Below are 18694 nucleotides of genomic sequence, written 5' to 3'. Positions count from 1 at the left end.
GAGGAGAGGAGAGGAGAGGAGAGGAGAGGAGAGGAAATTAACCTAGGGTCTGGACATGGAGTACAATTGTACCACAGCAAAGAAGCATGCTAGTATATGCATTAAAGTAGAAGGAAACATATAGACTTTGATGAAGATAGTTCAAACAATTCCTATGCAAGATGTTGAGTGTTTTCTGAGGTGATTTAAATTTTTATCTTGTTGTACACATATTTATCTAGCCTAATGTACCCAATTCAGCCCTTCATGGTCATGCACATTCCATGTCAGGAACCTACATTTCCACAGACTGTAATAACACTATTGGAATTCTACTTGTTGTCTGGGGCACTATGGATAATTGGTTTTTTTTTTTCAGTTATGAAACTTTTTTGTTTTTCATTTTAAAAGTTCTTAATAGAAATAGAATTATATCACTTTCTGTATTCCCTTTTCTCCTTCCACTCCTTTCCAGTTATCTTTCCTTAAAATCCCCTAAACTTCTTTACTCTCAAGTTGATAGCCTTATTTTTTGACTGTCATTGTTACATGAATATATATATATATATATATATATATATATATATATATATATATATATATATTCATGCATAAATATATATGTATTTATTTACAATCTTCCTATGTTGCTGATTCCATTTATACTGTATTTATATAGCTTCTGGTCCTTGGTAGATGGTTATTATTCTCCTCATTAGTTGACTGTAGGTCTTTGTTGTGGGTATAACCCAATAATGTTCCCATACCTCCTTTTCACATTAATATGCCCTTTGATGTTGCTATTGTCTGAACTTGATCGTGGCCATTTCTAAAGGAGACTATTTCACAGCAGACATCCTGTTACTCTGGTGCTTATATTCTTTCATTCTTTCTGGTTCTTCTTCCACAGTTTTTCTTAGTCACATATTCACAACCTGTGATACAGATGTAATTCTTGGTGCGGAGCTCTCTACAATCCATTGAAATCTACATCATGTTCAGTTCTGGGTTTTCACTAACCATCTCCATTTGCTTTAAATAGAAGCTTCTTTGATGAGCAGTGGTGACCTCCCTTATCCGTTAGTATAAGGATAAGATAAAGAATATACTAAGGATTTCTGCTGCTCTCACAAAGTTGTAGTATATTTTCTTCTAAGATCCATGACATCACTAACCCCAAAAGGCTGGGTAGGTTTCTAGTAACAGGCCTGATCAGGGGCTCTTAAGACCAATTAGACAGCTGTTGGTTGCTACTAGCATGTGAGTGCCACATATTGTACCTTTTTATATATCTTCCCATAGTGATAATTTTCATGGTACATGGATGGTTTCATAGTTCATGGATGTTGCTTCCCCTCTCTTGGCAGCTTGCATAATATTTTTTGGAACCATAAAACTATCACAGAAAAGAGGCTTTCAAGTCAGATTCAACTTAAATCATCTAAGTCCTGTGTCTTATGTGTAGAGTATCTTCAGCAAATGGGACCTACCTCCAACCAGCAAAGAAGTGTGAACAAAATAGTATACTGTAGGACACAATGGGACACACTAATGCTTTCACAATGAGATTTTTTTCTCTGTTAGGGGGAATGTTGCAAGGGTGGAGGGCTGGTATGAGGGAAGGGTAGATGAGTGGGATTGGGGTATATGATGTAAATTTCACAGAGAACCAATAAAGTGTTTTTTAATGTGGTACATATAAATAATGGAATACTGGTCAATTGTAAAAAAATGAAATTATAAGATTTGTGGGTAAATATATAGACCTAGAAAAGATTATATTGAGTGAAGTAACCCAGACCCAGAAATACAAATTCTACGTATTCTCTCACATGGGTGATTATTAGCTAGAAATTGTCATATGTGAGTATACAACAAGGAATATAAGCCACATAAACCATGAAAGTATAAAAGGACCATAGGTTGAGGATATGAAAAAGCAGGATACAGCTGATAAGAAATGAGAAATACGGTAAGTGAGATAGTGCTCCAGCTGAGGAGGAGGGAAGGAGTTCAGTATAGAAGGAGAGAGGGATGAGGAACAAGTAACACAAGCTTGTAATAAAGCCTCAAAGAATATATTTTATGTTTATCTAGATTATGCATAATACATAGAAGTGTAGACATTCTAAATAGTTAATTAAATGTTTTCCACTTGCTTACAAACTATTCCCTTAGATGGGTTCCTTCTTTCTTTCTCTTTTTTTTAACAATGTGATAAAATGTTTCAGCTTCATGACTTTTAACAATAACTCTTAGTACAGAAAGATAATGCAACATAAAGCTCAACTAGCTTCTGAAAAAGAATTCTACTCAGCATGGTTTCTCATGCCAGGGTGGCCATGATTCTCTTGGTAAAATGTAGTTATTTATAGACAGTAGCCAAGATAATATTATGGTCATTCAGTGAAAGAAAATAATTTATCTTTTTAAAGAGTTCTAAACAAGTATTGATCAAGTAATTTTTTAGTACGTTTCCCTGTCAGGTTTTGGGTACATTTCCCAAGACTAGATGGTAAGTTTTGCAGTTGCTGACAAAATATAAGGAAATGATATATGTACATGTATGAATATACATTTATATACATATATGTTATACATTTATATACATATATATATTCAATCTGTACATAATTTAGAACTGAAAAATAATCTCTGTAGTACTAATTCAATCTACATTTCCATTGTTACTCAGATAATCAATGCACATAATTCAAGTCCATTAAACTTATTTTCTAGAGTTTTCTAATACTGTGTATTTATTCATAGATGCATTTGAAATTGCACAGTACTTCATTTAAAAATAGAAAATTCACACTTCATACTCCCAGCAGGAACATCCTTTTGGATTTTACTTTGTCAGTTTAACAAGGACAGTTTTTTACCATAAGTATCTCAGAAATTCACAACAGAAAATGAAGTTAAAGCTTAAAAAGGAAAGAGGAGTAATATACACTTCCTTCATCTACATATGGCCTCCAGACCTACGGCCTAGTATGGTATACAGATAAAGTACGTATTTGATACAACCTTTTTTATATATTCTTTATAACCATATCATTCTTCTTCAAAGCAACAAAAATAAATGCCAGTATATTAGTTGGGGCTGGGCACCAAATAATCATTGTTCTCTGAATTTATTATTATCATTAATTATTTATAGACATTTCAAAAGTTATCCTCCTTTCTGGTCCCCCCTCTATAAGCCCCCCACCCCATCTCTTCCTCTTCACCTCTAAGAGAATATTCCCTCACCCAACCAACCACTCATACCTCACTCTAGCATCCCCCTTTTCAGGGGCATCAAGCTTCCACAGGACCAAGTGCACCCCCTCCCACTGAGGCCAGACAAGGTAATCCTCTGCTACATATGTAGCAGGAGTTACATACCAGCCTATATATGCTCTTTGGTTGGTGGCTCAATCCCTGGGAGCTGTTTGGGGTCCTGTTGGTTGATACTGTTGTCCTATCTATGGGGTTGCAATCCCCTTCAGCTCCTTCAGTCTTTCCACTAACCTTTCCATGGGCTTCCCTGGGCTCAATCCAATGCTTTGCTGCATCTGTCTCAGTCAGATGCTGGTAGAGACTCTCAGAGAACAGTCATGCCAGGCTCCTATCTGCAAGCACAATATGACATCAGCAATAATGTCAAGGTTTGGAGCCTGCACATAAAAAGGATCCCAAGTTGGGGCAGTCTCTGAATGATCTTTTCTTCAGTCTCTGCTCCATTTTTGTCCCTGCATTTCCTTTAGACAGGAACAATTCTGGGTCAAAATTTTTTAGATAAGTGAGTGGCTCCATACTTCAACAGGGGGTCATGACTATCTACTGGAGATGATCTCTTCAGGTTCCATCTCCCCACTGTTGGGCCCAGGACCCAGTCAGGATGACCTAGCAGTTTTGCAATTGTCTCTGTCTGTTGAAAAGAGCAATTTCTGTTTGTTGTCTTTGGTTTTGTTTTTACAACAGCTGAGGCATATAGTAATCTGTGAGTACAAAGATAAATATTAGAATGTAGGTAGGGAAAATGTCGGTTTAATAAAGTAGCAATTGTAGGTTCCCCTCCAAGATCCATGATCTCACTAGCCCCAGATACTTGCCAATACTCTAGTACCAGACATGATTTTCCTCTTACTCAGTAGACCTTAAGTCTAACTGTAGAGAGTTATTGCTTACCACCAAGATGTGAATGTTTCTCCTGCATTTTTAAGGCTATTGCATCTTGCCAGAGGAAAGAAAATGGGGAAACTGATATGTTACATTTTAATTTCAAAATAAATTAAAATATTAAGAAATACAAATAAGTTTATCATTACAAAATAAAAAGTCAGTGAGTGCTTCCATAGTACAGTGCATTCCTAGTACCAAGGGACGCTCTACCCCAGGAGCAGTATTTGAACTAGTTAGAGAGTCAAAAAAATGTACTAAGAAGTGTACATTAAGATCTGTAGAAGAACAGTTAACTAGATGAGAACTTACAAATGGAGATGGAGGAAATTTCCAGTAAGAACACTGGTGACAGCAAGTGTAAATAAGAAGAGCCAAGAGCAGGTTCCCGAGACTAGATGCCAGCTTGCAATGCATGTGGAAAGGAGGGGAAAGAGGGGAAACCCAGCTAGACACAAAGAATTTAAGCAGATTGTTGAAATTTAAGCAGGTGATTACCTCTGTCTATTGAAATTGAACAAGGTGGGGGGTCTTCTGTGGTATGGAGGGAGGATATGGTGCAGCTTCTAAGGGAGGCTTTGCAGGGGTCTAGACAAAAGTTGGATGTGAGCATAAACCAGGCAGGCATCATTAATTCCTTCCGGATGTTCTCATCATTGAAATAGGGAGAGACAACTAGGTCAAAAATGCTGAACACATGCAGAGAAACAGAAAATCTTTTCTCTGATTAGAGAATAGTCATGCAGATGATTATTGTCTCTATAATTAGGGGAATCAAAATATGTTAAGTTCCAAACCTAAAAGAAGTTAAATGCGTTTGCAAGTTAATGTTATCATATTTAAAAGTGTAAGGATATTAGAATAATAGAACAAGCCAGTGTGTGTCTGTCTGCATGTGTCCTTCATTTGAGTTCATTGAACTTGCCTGTTACTCCCATAATTAATAGTTTTCTTTTTTCATATGATATATATTATTTAAAAGAGAGGTTAATGAACTAGAATCTACTAGTCAAAGCCAGTTGTCAGTATGGATTCTGAAATAAATATCACTGTAGTCTACCTTAATGAAACATTGTAGTGGTACTGTTACACACTTCATTAGTATATCTGTAAATATTTAAATGTAGACACAGTCCAGTCCCAAAATGTTTATGTGTGTGTGTGTGAGAGAGACTTTCAATTTTTATAACACAATTGAATATAGGTACATCAGCTGCTTTATTAAAATATTTGGAAGATGATCATTATGTGTATTCATAATCTAAATGCTTTACTAAAAGAATAAATTAAAAGGCTTCATCTCAGACTGATAATAAAGCCTTGGAATGTTGCATTGAGAAAAATGCTTTCCTTACAACATTTTTGAATTCTCAGAGGATGCAGAGTAACTCAATGGGAACTTTTCAATCATATAATAAAATATAAGTAATACAAGGGGAAATTCCTACATATGCTTTCATATTGCTTGGTTTATTATACTTTTCTACTTCTATAAAATTTGTTTTATACATCAACATCAAAAAAAGACAGATAATTAAAATGCAACATACTTTTACATGTGCGAAATTTTATTGAACATTTATGGTTTCTATTTTTCTGCTGTTCTGCCTCATGGAATTTTCTTAATGCGTAAATAGCTTTTCATTTATATTTCACTTATTGAAGTCACCAGTAGGTAATAACAAGGATCCTCAAACTTCTTTTCCTAAATTTTATGTATGTGAGCATCTAAGTAAGTCAAATATTTGAAGGGAAATTCTATCTGAGAGATGCCACAATTTATTCAATTAAATAACACTATACAGAATCTACTAAAGCTATATCAAAATACTTAAAATATACATGTAGACATCCCTTAGGGTTCCCCAAAATTCTTCCTAAAATAATCATTAGGTCAACTTTGGAGAAAAAAATGAATTATTTCAATTCTCAAATGACTTCCTGGGGACATAAACATAACATGAACAAGACACTGAGATGTTATCTAAAATATTATGCTGCAGGCACACATTCCACTCCACGAGCACCACAGAGCAAGATGTGGATACATGAGAAGTGTTTATATGATTATAACACAGTAAAAATAAAATTAAAGACTTTCCTGAACAGAGGCTTTTGGTTTGTGGGAGTGTACTGTCAGAGCAGAGACAAACAGGAAATGCCTAACAGGGATGAGAGAAGAATTCAGGAAGCCAACGTGGGGAGAATCTCGGGAAACCCTGTATGTAATAGTCTCACAATATCACGGTCAGTGACACAAACATGTACAAAGACAGCTAAGTAACCTCCAGACTCCCAATGATTAAATGAGAGAAAACAAAGGAATGAATAGGATCTGAGAAAGACCAGATGATGAAGGACCTTCTAATATGTCTTAAAGCCTGCAGATTCTTTATGTATTTCTAATTTTATAAAATTCTAATTTTATATATTTCTAATTGTATACGTTTCAGTTGCTCTACTGATTCTAAATGTTATGCACACAGTCATATGTTCTTGTATAGAAAGCCTATATATACAGACATATAACATGCATACAAACATAAAACAAAATAGGATGTTCCCTATTCAGATGCATAAATGAAACTTACTAAAGTGAAATTACACAATACATCAGGGAAACGGGGCTCAGAAAGAAAACCAAGGCAAAACACTTGTTCCCTGTCTCTAGTCACTGTTGCACCTTTTGCTGGGGAATATCAGCCTCAGTAGGGGACTGTACTGTAGATACATAGGACCCAAACAGGAAAGAACCCACTAGCAAACTTCTCAACTTAAATCAGGGTTATATGTAGCAATTTGTCTCCCTGACGTGACGAAACCCAGTGAGCACTGGCTCTGTTAATGACAGTTTAGTTTGGGCTCATTGGGTCATCTTTCCAGCACACAACACCGAGCTCCAGCATGCTTACTGGAATTCTAGACACATCATGGGGAGGAAAAAAAGAAGACATGGTGAAATGGTGAGTCTGACAGTATCGTCTCTGTAGATTCAGTAGGTAAGCGTGCATAGAGTAGAAATAATGTAAATGCTTCCATTAAAACTTGAAACACATTTCATTATTTAAGAAAATACATATCTTGTTCCACATTCCTGGTTGTCACCTGTATCTTTCAATGAGCATGCAGAACACATTCCTGTGTCAGATACACTAGAACACTGGGGTTAAGGGTCTATATCTAAGCACAAGCTTAACTCCTCCTTGTTTAATAAGTTCTGTAGGTGATTTGTTAAGCAATGAGTACTTGCTATCAGTTTGTGGTAAGCAACTTATAGTCTTTGGGACTACCTCGGTTGTTCAGGAATTCCTATATTACTCCTTAGGCCAATAAATTAATTAGATGTAACCTAATCCTGGTACTGAGAGCTTCATTAGGGGCAAGAGGGGGCAAGTTAAGGCTCTGTATCCCCATTTTTTATCAGTTTCATTCAGATTGCCTTCATATATGTACATGTTTTAGGAAGCGTCTGTACTATATACCTCAGATGCCCCAAATTTTAGCTGTCTCTCCCTCTATATCCGCTCTCATCCTCTTCTCCCCCTCTATATTCCCTACTTGGCCTTCCCATTTCAGGCCTCCTACATTCATGAATGCTTAACTATCTATTCTTTTTCTTTTTCTAGTAAGATTAACTGTACCCACCCCCATAGTCTCATGCTCTATATAATCTAAGCTTTGTGATTCTATGGATTGGGGATTGAGTATCATTGACTCAATACACAATATCCCCATATAAGTGAATACATATAATGTTTCTATTTCTTGGACTGGAAAACATCAATCAGTAATTTTTTTCTAGTTCAATCCATTTACCTGCAAATTTCATGATGTTACTTTCTTAAAATGCTGAGTAAAGTCCCATTATGTAAATGCACCATATTTTCTTTTTCCATTATTTTGCTGAGGAATATCTAGGTTGTTTATACTTTATGATTATTGTGAATATAGCAGGAATGAACATAGTTCAGCAAATGTTCCTCTGGTAGAATGAAGTGATTTTTTAGATCTTTCTGAGGAACCACTACACTGATTTCCTTGGTGTCTATATGGGATTGCACTTGCATCAACAATAGATGAATTTCCCTCTTGCTCCACAGCCTCACCAACATGAATTGTCACTTATTTATTGACAATAGCCATTCTCACTGGTGTACAAAGAAATATCAGAGGAATTTGATTTGCATTTCCCTGTTGACTCAGAATGTTGAAGATTTCTTTTAAGTGTTTCTCATTCATTTGAGTTTCCTCTATTGATAATTCTTGGTACCCCATTTTCATTGTATTATTTGTTTTATTGATACCTAAATTTTTTACTTCTTTACATATTTTCAAGAGTAACCTTCTACAGATGTGAAGTTGGTGAAAATGTTTTCTATTCTGTAGCCTGCTGCTTTGTACAATTGCCAGTGTCCTTTGACATAAGTAGCTTATCAGTTTTATGAGGTTATTAATTGTTTACCTTAATTCCAGTGCTAATGATGTTCTGCTCAGAAAGTCTTTTCCTGTGTTAAGGAGTCCAATGATACCCACTCCCTCATTTCTATCAGGTTCAAGTTTTCTAGTTTTAAAAAAGTAGTAAATATTTTAAAACAGCCAAAGTATTGCAGGTAAAATACAATGAATTCAAATATTTCTTAAGCCTGGTCAGTGTAAAAAAATTTTAATTTAATTTTGTGCTGACAATTTACCAGTATAATGATATTTGGGCTCTGTACTGTGTATTCTATGTTTAAGTACAAGATTTTCCACATCCCTGCAAGAATTGATCCAGGATTCGTTTGACAAAATTGAACATAACTCAGTCTCAAGGCAAACATTCTGTATTTATCCCCAAACAACTTATTTGCAAGACCATGAAATGTTTTCTCAGGTAAGAAGTAGGCTGCAAGTTAAATGAGTTTGATGAGGTCAGAAAGCATTAATGGGAGGATGCATTGCAATTCATCCTAGAACTATCCTTACCTATCATCTTCTCCTCACTAGACAGTCTTAGTACCAAGCAGTTGCATCATCTAGCTCTAGTCTCTTCCAAAATGAGGCTAGCTGTTAACAAGTTGGCACTCATGCTACAGCATATTAACACTTTCTGAAACATCATAACACTTTTTCCAAAGCCAGACAAGATGCTTAAGCTTGAAATTTTAACAAAAACTAAAGATAGAAATAAAAAGGGCTTGTGGATTTTCTTAAGATGCAATGGATGTACGTGCAGATGAGATACTCTTAGGACACATTTAACCTAAACCGCAAGCTCTCTTCAGTGATACTGTGACAATTCAGAAAGGACGGGAGATGTGGATGCCACTGGGATAAGAGTATCCAGGTGCTCATCAGTCTCCTGCACTTCACTGGAACTCAAGGAAAGTACTCTTTTTTTTTCTAAAGATTAATAATGACAGGTGGTGCTGGAGATAATTTCAACCCTATTATGGGGAGTCATAATTATGATTCAAAGGCTCTTTGACTGCTTTTCTTGAGTAGAGTATGACTGAATACATTTTAAGATTCATTTTTTCAAAAAATAGGATATTTTTTGTGACAGAATTTGCTTTTATCTAAATAAATACATAATTAAAAATTGCAAAGTACTCATTTTTAAAGAGCTTCCCAGACTTTTTTATGAAAGAAGCTTTTTTGAATCCCTAAATATGAAGATGGCTGCTAATAGCTTCTAAGCACTGTGTGCATGTAGGTATATTACACAGGAAAATGATTTTTTCATCATGAGACTATAATTCCCTTCTAATTATCAAGGTATAAAAAGCATTGGCCATAAGTAAACAACTGGTTACTTACATCTTAGAAGAAAAGCCAGAAGTCTGTTTCTAAGCGGTGTTTTGACTAGCATCTGCATGCTGGTTACATTTTTAAGTATTTCACTTACATTTTCAAGGCTTCCTACTTTGTAAGGTGACTTAAGACAGTAAAACCTGATCCTTTAACTGAATTTGATTGTGTATATGTGTGTGAACATAGCCACAGAAGGAAAAAAGTAGAGTCTGACTTTGACAGACATTTATAAGGCATATTTTCATCTGCTAAAGTAATCAGAATTAAAAACAAAAACATATATAGTCAGAAATCTCAAATACCAGGGTTAGAAACTAATTAAGTATAAACTATCTCAAGACTTCATTTTGAGTAGACAAGAATTTTCTTTCATAAATATCAAAACTGCATAGCGTGTAGTAATAAAAGAAATACACGTGAAGCTAGCAGCCTATTATGGGATTTATTGTCATATAACGCCCACATTGTCTTTACTGCAGTCTAAACATCATATCTATGCTACTGAACTGTCACGTCAATCTTGTGAGGTGGGTACTCGTGGTACTTCTGTACTATTTATTTATAATGGCACATGACACTGTGCCCTGGACAGCCCCATTCCATTGTTCTATAAATTGATGGAGGGTATAGAGGAATTTAGTCTAGATTCTGTCCCCCATAATTATTCAACAGCTTCACAATCCCCTCCTCAACCACCCTAACCAACTGATTTAATAAGGGTCACCCTTTAAGCTGAAAGTGATTTACAAGCACTGAACCTTAGACTTCAGACTGCAAGTTTTGTGATCATAAAAAGAGAAAGAACTATAAGAATATGTTATGGTGGGGTGTGGGGGAAGGGGGTGCCTCAGCGGGCCCATGACAAGGTCTCACTTCCCCCTGAGGGACCAAACACTCACCAGAATAGTATGGCCCATGACAAGGCATCCCTTCCCTCTAAGGGACCAAACACTCACCGGAATAGTATAGAATAGAGTTTAGTGCATGGGAAGGGGAGTTAAGAGAGTAGTAGAGGCAGAGAAAGGCAGAGAGAAGGATACTGTGGAGGAGGAAAACTGGGCGCCTGTTCCAATTAGTCACTTGGAAGGTTATTTATTTCTCTGCTTGTGAGGGTGTTTGTTGATCTTTTAGCTCACTGCTATGTTGCACCACCTGTGAGGACCTAGAGTCCCTTACACAGCTGTCCATTATCTAGCCTGGATCTACTTTTTTGCTACTTCCTCCAATGTGCCCCCTCTGCCTATACCCCCGATATTAGTCTTCCTTACCTCTCCCACTTACATTTACCCCTTTTCTGTTCTCTTCCCTATGAAAATGTCATTTCCTCATGATCAAGACACAGCCTCTCTCTCTCTCTCTCTCTCTCTCTCTCTCTCTCTCTCTCTCTCTCTCTCTCCATTAATATCCTCTACAAAGAACTTCAATGCCTCAACAAAATTGCAAGTTATTATGGAATTGTGCCCTTGGACAATAATCATAAAACTGTGGGCTAGGAAAGTGCTCTACTCAAGAACCAGCCCTCTCCTGCCTTGTCTGGCTTCAGTGGGAAAGGATGTGCCTAATTCTATAGAGACTTGATGCCTCAGGGGTAACTTGGGGGGACACCATCTGAGAGACAAAGGGTAGGAGGGAGGGGGTACCTGGAGAGAGTGACATTTGGGATGTAAATAAATAAAATGATTAGTTAATAAAAAAAGGAACACCTCTCTCCTCCTATGAACACTATATTTATGCTTGGCTTAGAATGGCTGCCCTTCTCTTGAAAGAACAAAGAGTCTTTCCTCTGAAGCCTGGCTTTTAGCAGTTGTGTTGGGTGTGTTTCGTATTAGTAGGTAGAATGAAAGGTATTTTAAATGAAGCTATATTTAGTTGCACCATCAGGAGAAACAACAATGCAGTATAAAATGCTGCTCTGTTTCTCAAATAAAAGCTAAACAGAGTACTCACCCTACAGACATTAAATTCTATCATGTTGTTCTTAATTAGAAGAAACCAGGGGGCTTTTCAAGAAACAGCTGATTAGGTTGTAGTAAAGAATATACATAGATGGCCTGAGAAATCTGCTAGGTTCCAAAAGTCAGAAAAATTTAAAATATGCACATGATGTTAGGGTTACTGAATGAAGGGTATAGAAGCCCAAATTACACAGCTAAAACAATTTAAACAGCAAAGTAGATAGCATTCAATTCAATATAGCCCTAAGAAAGTCTAAATGAATGAATACATAAATACATGAAAAAAGATACAAATGTTTTCCCATATATAGAACATGCTGTTCTAGATGAGATGAAGAATAGATATCCATTCCTTAAGTCAGGTCTGCCCATACTTCATGGGAGGCTAAAAAGTAAATTCAGACAGATAATGAGGGTTCACATCAATAGCAATGAATCCTGTTGATGGCAAGTATTATTGATTTGATGAAATAGCATTACTTCCTTTTCCCCAAAATAGAAGACCCACATCTAATCATTAAGAAAACAGATGTGTAAGTACAAACTGCAGTCTACAGGTATCTGTGGCAAATTATGTAAATCTCAAAAGCAAGAGAAGCCTGGAAAAATATTGTTCTCCAGTAGTAGAGACAGACTACTAAATATAATTTGGAATTCACTTGATTTTATGAAAGATAAAAAGGCTGCGACATGAAAACTCATGAAAATGGAGTAAAACATGAAATTTAATCAATAATGGAAATTGCATATTGGTTCATTAACTATGATAATCAGATGAGTAAGTACAAACTTCAGTCTACAAACTATGTAAATCTCAAAAGCAAAGGGAAGCCTGGTATCTGTGGCAAACTATGTGAATCTCAAAAGAAGGGAACATCTATATGTTATCAAGGTATTCATAATAGTTGAACTGCTGTGAATATATGGTGACTTTCTATATGGGGACCAATTATGCTTTATTCTTAGGAAATAAAAGTGTATCTCCATCTCCAATCTCTGGGGTAGATTGACTCATCTATTCATGCTAATTCTGCAAAGCTAGAAGAACATATCCCTTGAATAGGCAATGGAAGACCAACAGGGTCAATTTACCTGGACTCTTGGGGCTCTCAGAGACTGAACTACCAACCAAAGAACATATATGGGCTGGGCCTAGTCCTCTTCATACTTATGGAGTAGATTTGTACCTTGGTCTTCATGTGGGTCCTGAACAACTGCAGGCCTGTGGAGTTCCTATCCCCTTCCAGACCCTCAATCCTTTCTGTTCTTCCAGAAGTCTCCAAGTTCCATCCACTGATTGGATATGGATGACTGTATCTTTCTAAGTCAGCTACTAGGTAGAGCCTCTCTAAGGGTGAAACATGGTTTGTTGTTGTTGTTGTTGTTGTTGTTGTTTTAAATATCCACTTGTTTCTTTTTATTTTTATTTGTTCAAGAATCATAAATAGAATAGTAGGAAATCTTATGAACCAATCATAAATATCATTAATGTATTTTTCATTGAGACATACAAAAGATACTACTGTATCCCTGTTGAAAGCAGAAAACATTAAAAAGAGGAAGAAAACAATAGCTCTGGGATTCACATAAAAATACTAAAAAACAAAATATTCTTATGAACAGAATCAAGACAATAAAAAAAGAACTAGCCAATAGCAAGCCTTTCTTTTATTTATTATTATTATTATTATTATTATTAATTTTTCTCTTTTTTTACATTCTAGATTTTATTCCCGTCCTGGTCCACCCACTGACTGTTCCACATCTCATACCTCCTCCCCAACCCCTGTCTCCATGAAGATGTCCTCACCTCCCACCTCCACCCCACCTGACCTCTAAACTCCCTGGGGCCTCCAGACTCTTGAGGGTTAGGTGAATCTTCTCTGACTGAATGCAGACTCAGCATTCAAAGCATTCCTCACTCAATGCCCTCCTGTCTTTCTGCTGGAGGTAGGCTCTACAAGTTCCCTCTCCCCACTATAGAGCCTTTCATATAAGATCCCTCCCTTTGAGTTCTGAGAGTCTTTCACCTCTCAGGTTTCTGGTATATTCTGGAGGGTTCCCCCAACCTCCTACCTCCTTGGGTTGCCTGTTTCCATGCTTTCTGCTGGCCCTCAGGATTTCAGTCATGCATAATACCAGATCATGTTCCCCTTTCTCCCTCCACCATCCCCTTTCCCTCTCAGGTCCCTCCCTCCATGCCCCCTTGTGGTTGCTTTCTTCTCCCTCCCAAGTGGGACTGAGAGGTCCTCACTAGGGCCCTTCAGCTTGATGAATTTTTTAGTTATGTGGACTGAATATTGGGTATTCTGTACTATTTTTTTGTCCACTATCCACTTATTAGTGAGCACATACAATGCATGTCCTATTGGGTCTGAAATACCTCACTAAGGATGACATTTTCTAGTTCCACCCATTTGCCTGCAAAACTCAGGATTTCCTCATTTTTAATATCTGACTACTATCCCATTGTGTAAAAGAAGCACATTTTGTGTATCTACTCTTCTTTCGTGGGACATCTGGGTTGTTTCCAGCTTCTGGCTGTTGCAAATAAGTCAACTATAAACATACTGGAACATGTGTCCCTGTGGCATGGTAAGGCATCTTTTGGGTATATTCCCAAGAGTGGTATTGCTGGGTCTTCAGGTAGATCTATTTCCAATTTTCTGAGGAACCTCCAGATTGATTTCCAGAATAGTTGTACCAGTTTGCAACCCTCCCAGCAATGGAGGAGTGTTCCTCTTTCATCACATTCTAGCCAACATGTGTTATCACCTGAGGTTTTGATCTTAGCCACTCTGATTGGTATAATGTGGAATCTCAGTGTCATTTTGATTTGTATTTCTCTAATCACTAAGGACTTTGAACAGTTCTTTAGGTGCTTCTTAACCATTCGTGATTCCTCTGTTGTGAATTCTTGATTTAGTTCTATACCCCATTTTTTGATTGGTTTGTTTGGTTTTTTGGTGGTTAGCTTCTTGAGTTCTTTATATGATTTGGATATTAGCCCTCTATCAGATAAGGGGTTAGTGAAGATTTTTTTCCAATCTGTAGGTTACTGATTTGTCTTATTGACTATGTCTTTTGCCTAACAGAAGCTGTCTAGTTTCATGAGATTTCATTTATCCATTCTCGATCTTAGAGCATGAGTCATTGCAGTTCTCTTTAGGAAATTTCCCCCTGTGTCAATGAATTCAAGGCTCTTTCCCACTTTCTTTTCTATTAGCTTCAGTGTATCTCCATTTATGTTGAGGTCCTTGATCCACTTGCACTTGAGCTTTGTGCTAGGTGCCAAATATGGGTCTATTTTAATTTTTCTTCATATAGACAGTCAGTTAGACCAGCACCATTTATTGAAGATGTTTTCTTTTTTCCATTGTGTATTTTTGGCATCTTTGTCAAAGATCAAATGTGTATAAGTGTGTGGTTTTATTTCTGGTTCTTCAATTCGATTCCGTTGATCAACATGTCTGTTTTTGTACCAATACCATGCAGGTTTTATCACTATTGCTCTGAGGTATAGCTTGAGGTCAGGGATGGTGATTCCCCCAGGTGTTCTTTCATTGTTAAGAATTATTTTCACTATTCTGTGCTTTTTGCCTTCCCAGATGAATTTGAGAATTGCTCTTTCCATGTCTTTGAAGAATTGTATTGGGGTTTTGATGGATATTCCACTGAATCTGTAGATTGCTTTTGGTAGGATGGTCATTTTTTACTATGTTAATTCTGCCAATCCATGAGCATGGGAAGCATCTGAAATCTCTCCATTTTCTGAGATCTTCTTTGACTTTCTTTCTTTCTTTCTTTCTTTCTTTCTTTCTTTCTTTCTTTCTTTCTTTCTTTCTTTCTTTCTGTATGTTGTTTGTTTGTTGGTTGGTTGGTTGGTTGGTTTTTTTTTTTTTTGAGACAGGGTTTCTCTGTATAGCCCTGGCTGTCCTGGAACTCACTCTGTAGACCAGGCTGACCTTGAACTCATAAGTCTGCCTGACTCTGCCTCCCAAGTGCTGTGAATAAAGCAATGTGCCACCACTGCCCGGACCCTTTGATTTCTTTCTTGAGAGACTTAATGTTATTGTCACACAGATCTTTCACTTGTTTCGTTAGAGTTACCCCAGGGTAGTTTTTATTATTTGTGGCTATTATGAAGGGAGTTGTTTCCCTAATTTCTTTCTCAGACTGTTTAACATTTGTATAAAGAAAGGCTAATGAACAAAAGGGGGTGTTATATTTTGTCAAATGCTTTTTCTGCATCTAAGGGGATGATCTTGCAATTTTTTTTTCTTTAAGTTTGTTTACATAGTGAAGTGTGTTAGTGGATTTTTGTATATTGATCCAAGCTTGCAATCCTGGGATAAAGCCTACTTGATTGTGGTGAATGATGGTTTTGATGTGTTCTTGGATTCTCTTTACAAGAATTTTATTGAGTATTTTTGCATCAATATTAATAGCCAAGATGGGTCTGAAGTTCTCTCTTTTAGTTGGGTCCTTGTGTGGTTTTGGTATCAGAGTAATTATGGCATCATAGAATGAATTAGGTAGTGTTCCTTCTGTTTCTACTTTATGGAATAGTTTGAGGAATATTGGTATCAGGTCTTCTTTGAAGGTCTGGTAGAATTCTGCACTAAATCCAGCTGGCCATGAGTTTTTTTTATTGGAAGGTTTTTAATGACTTCTATTTTCTTATGGAATATGAACCTGTTTAGAAAGTTTACCTGCTCTTGATTTAACTTTTTTTACGTGGTATCTGTCTAGAAAACCATATATTTTATCTCTAGACTTTCCAATTTTACTCAGTATTAGGATTTGATGATATTTTTGAATTTCCTCTGTTTGTGTTGTTATGTCCCCATTTTCATTTCTGATTTTATTAATTTGGAAACTGTCTCTGGGCCCTTTAGTTAGTTTGGCTAGGGGTTTATCTATCTTGTTGATTTTCTCAAAGTACCACCTTTTGGTTTTGTTAATTCTTTGTGTTGTTCTATTTGTTTCTATTTGGTTGATTACTGCCCTAAGTTTGACTATTTCTTGCCATCTTCTCCTCTTTCATGAGTTTGCTTCTTTTTGTTCTAGAGCTCTTAGGTGTGCTGTTAAATTGCTAGTGTAAGATCTCTCCAATTTCTTTACCGTGGTACTTAGTACTATGAATTTTCCTCTTACCACCACTTTCATTGTGTCACATAACTTTGAGTATGATGTGTTAATATTTTCATTAAATTCCAGGAAATCTTTAATTTCATTTTTTTTATTTATTCTGTCACCAAGTTATCATTGAGTAGAGAGCTGTACAGATTCCATGTGTATGTGGGCTTTCTGTAGTTTTTGCTGTTATTGTAGACCAGCCTAAGGCCATGGTAATCAGATAGGATGCTAGGGATTATTTCAATCTTCTTGTATCAGTTGAGGGTTGTTTTGTGACCAATTATATGGTCGATTTTGGAGAATGTTCCATGAGGTGCTGAGAAAAAGGCATATTCTTTTGTATTAGAGTGAAATGTTCTGTCGATATATATTAAATCCATTTGGTTCATAACCTCTATTAGTTTCACTGTGCCTCTGTTTAGTTTCTGTTTCAATGACCTGTCCATTGGTGAGGGTGGGGTGTTGAAGTCTCCTACTATTATTGTGTGGGATTCCGTGTGTGTTTTGAGTCTTAGTAAAGTTTCTTTTATGAATTTGAGTGCCCCTGCATTTGGAGCATAGATGTTCAGAATCGAGACTTTCTCTTGGTGAATTTTCCCTGTGATGAATATGAAGTGTCCTTCCTCATCAGTTTGTTAACTTTTGTTTGAAAGTCTAATTTATTGGATATTAGAATGGCAACTGCACCTTGTTCTTGGGACCATTTGCTTAGTAGATCTTTTTCCATCCTTTTACTCTGAGAGTTTGTCTTTGTTATTGAGGTGTGTTTCTTGCATATGGCTAAATGGTGGAACGTGTTTGAGTATCTAGTCTGTTAACTTACATCTTTTCATAAGTGAGTTCAGTCCATTTATATTGAGAGATATTTGTTTTGTTATGTTTGTTTTTGTAGGTGGCATTATGGGCTTGTAGTTTCCACCTTTTGGCTTTCTTGTGAGATGCTTAATATCTTGTCTTTTCTTTGATGTAGGTACCTTCCTTGTATTGGAGTTTTCCTTTCTTTTTTTAGATGGAATCATATGTACCCAGTATGAAGACATCATTATATTGCAGGAAATGGATATTTTCATTTGAATGGAGTTCAGAATTTGGCAGTACATGTGAGCATCCAAGGTTATGGGCTTTTTACATCTGTGTAATATATAGGAATTGTTCATGCCCACTAGGTGCTGATCCAGGGTTAAAATTTAATGAAGATTCTTTTTTGGCTTTTATTTTTCTTCGCGGGATGAATACTCATTCAATATTTTGTGAGATATTTCATTCCAAAGATTAACATATTTAGTGAGATGGTGATTCTGGGGCAGACACAATGAAGAATATTTAGCTGTGAAAAGTTAAAGCAAATTGAAAATCAATGCCAGCCCCTTCACACGAGGGTTTGTGGGTTCAAAAGGGGCTTTACCAAAGGTCCACAATGAGTGGTTAGAGGGTAGGAAAGAGACAGGTTGATATGCAGGCTCACATCAAATGCAAACTTTGCTTTTCTTACTGACTACTAAAATTTATGTTAATTTCTAACCACAGATGTACACTTTTTTACTTCCCAATGCTGATGTTTCATTTTTATCATCCCTGTAATGGTTTGTATATTCTTGGACCAGGGAGGTGTGGGCTGGTTGGAATAGGTGTGGCCTGGTTGGAATAGGTGTGTCACTGTG

The 18694-nt window shown here is 36.6% G+C and overlaps 1 protein-coding gene and 1 pseudogene across 3 annotated transcripts in view; one reads left to right on the top strand and one right to left on the bottom strand.

Annotated features, from left to right (window-relative positions):
* Window positions 1-3539, bottom strand: part of LOC110338451 — a 7461-nt pseudogene extending 3922 nt beyond the window's left edge.
* The window catches only part of Nkain2 (sodium/potassium transporting ATPase interacting 2), a 1076406-nt gene that overhangs the window by 671273 nt on the left and 386439 nt on the right, over window positions 1-18694 (top strand). The window lies entirely within an intron of this gene.

Source organism: Mus pahari, chromosome 21 (genome assembly GCF_900095145.1).
Source record: "Mus pahari chromosome 21, PAHARI_EIJ_v1.1, whole genome shotgun sequence".
NCBI classification, from domain to species: Eukaryota; Metazoa; Chordata; class Mammalia; order Rodentia; family Muridae; genus Mus; species Mus pahari.
The sequence above is the reverse complement of the archived record's forward strand: the minus strand, read 5'-3'. Positions and strand labels throughout refer to the sequence as shown.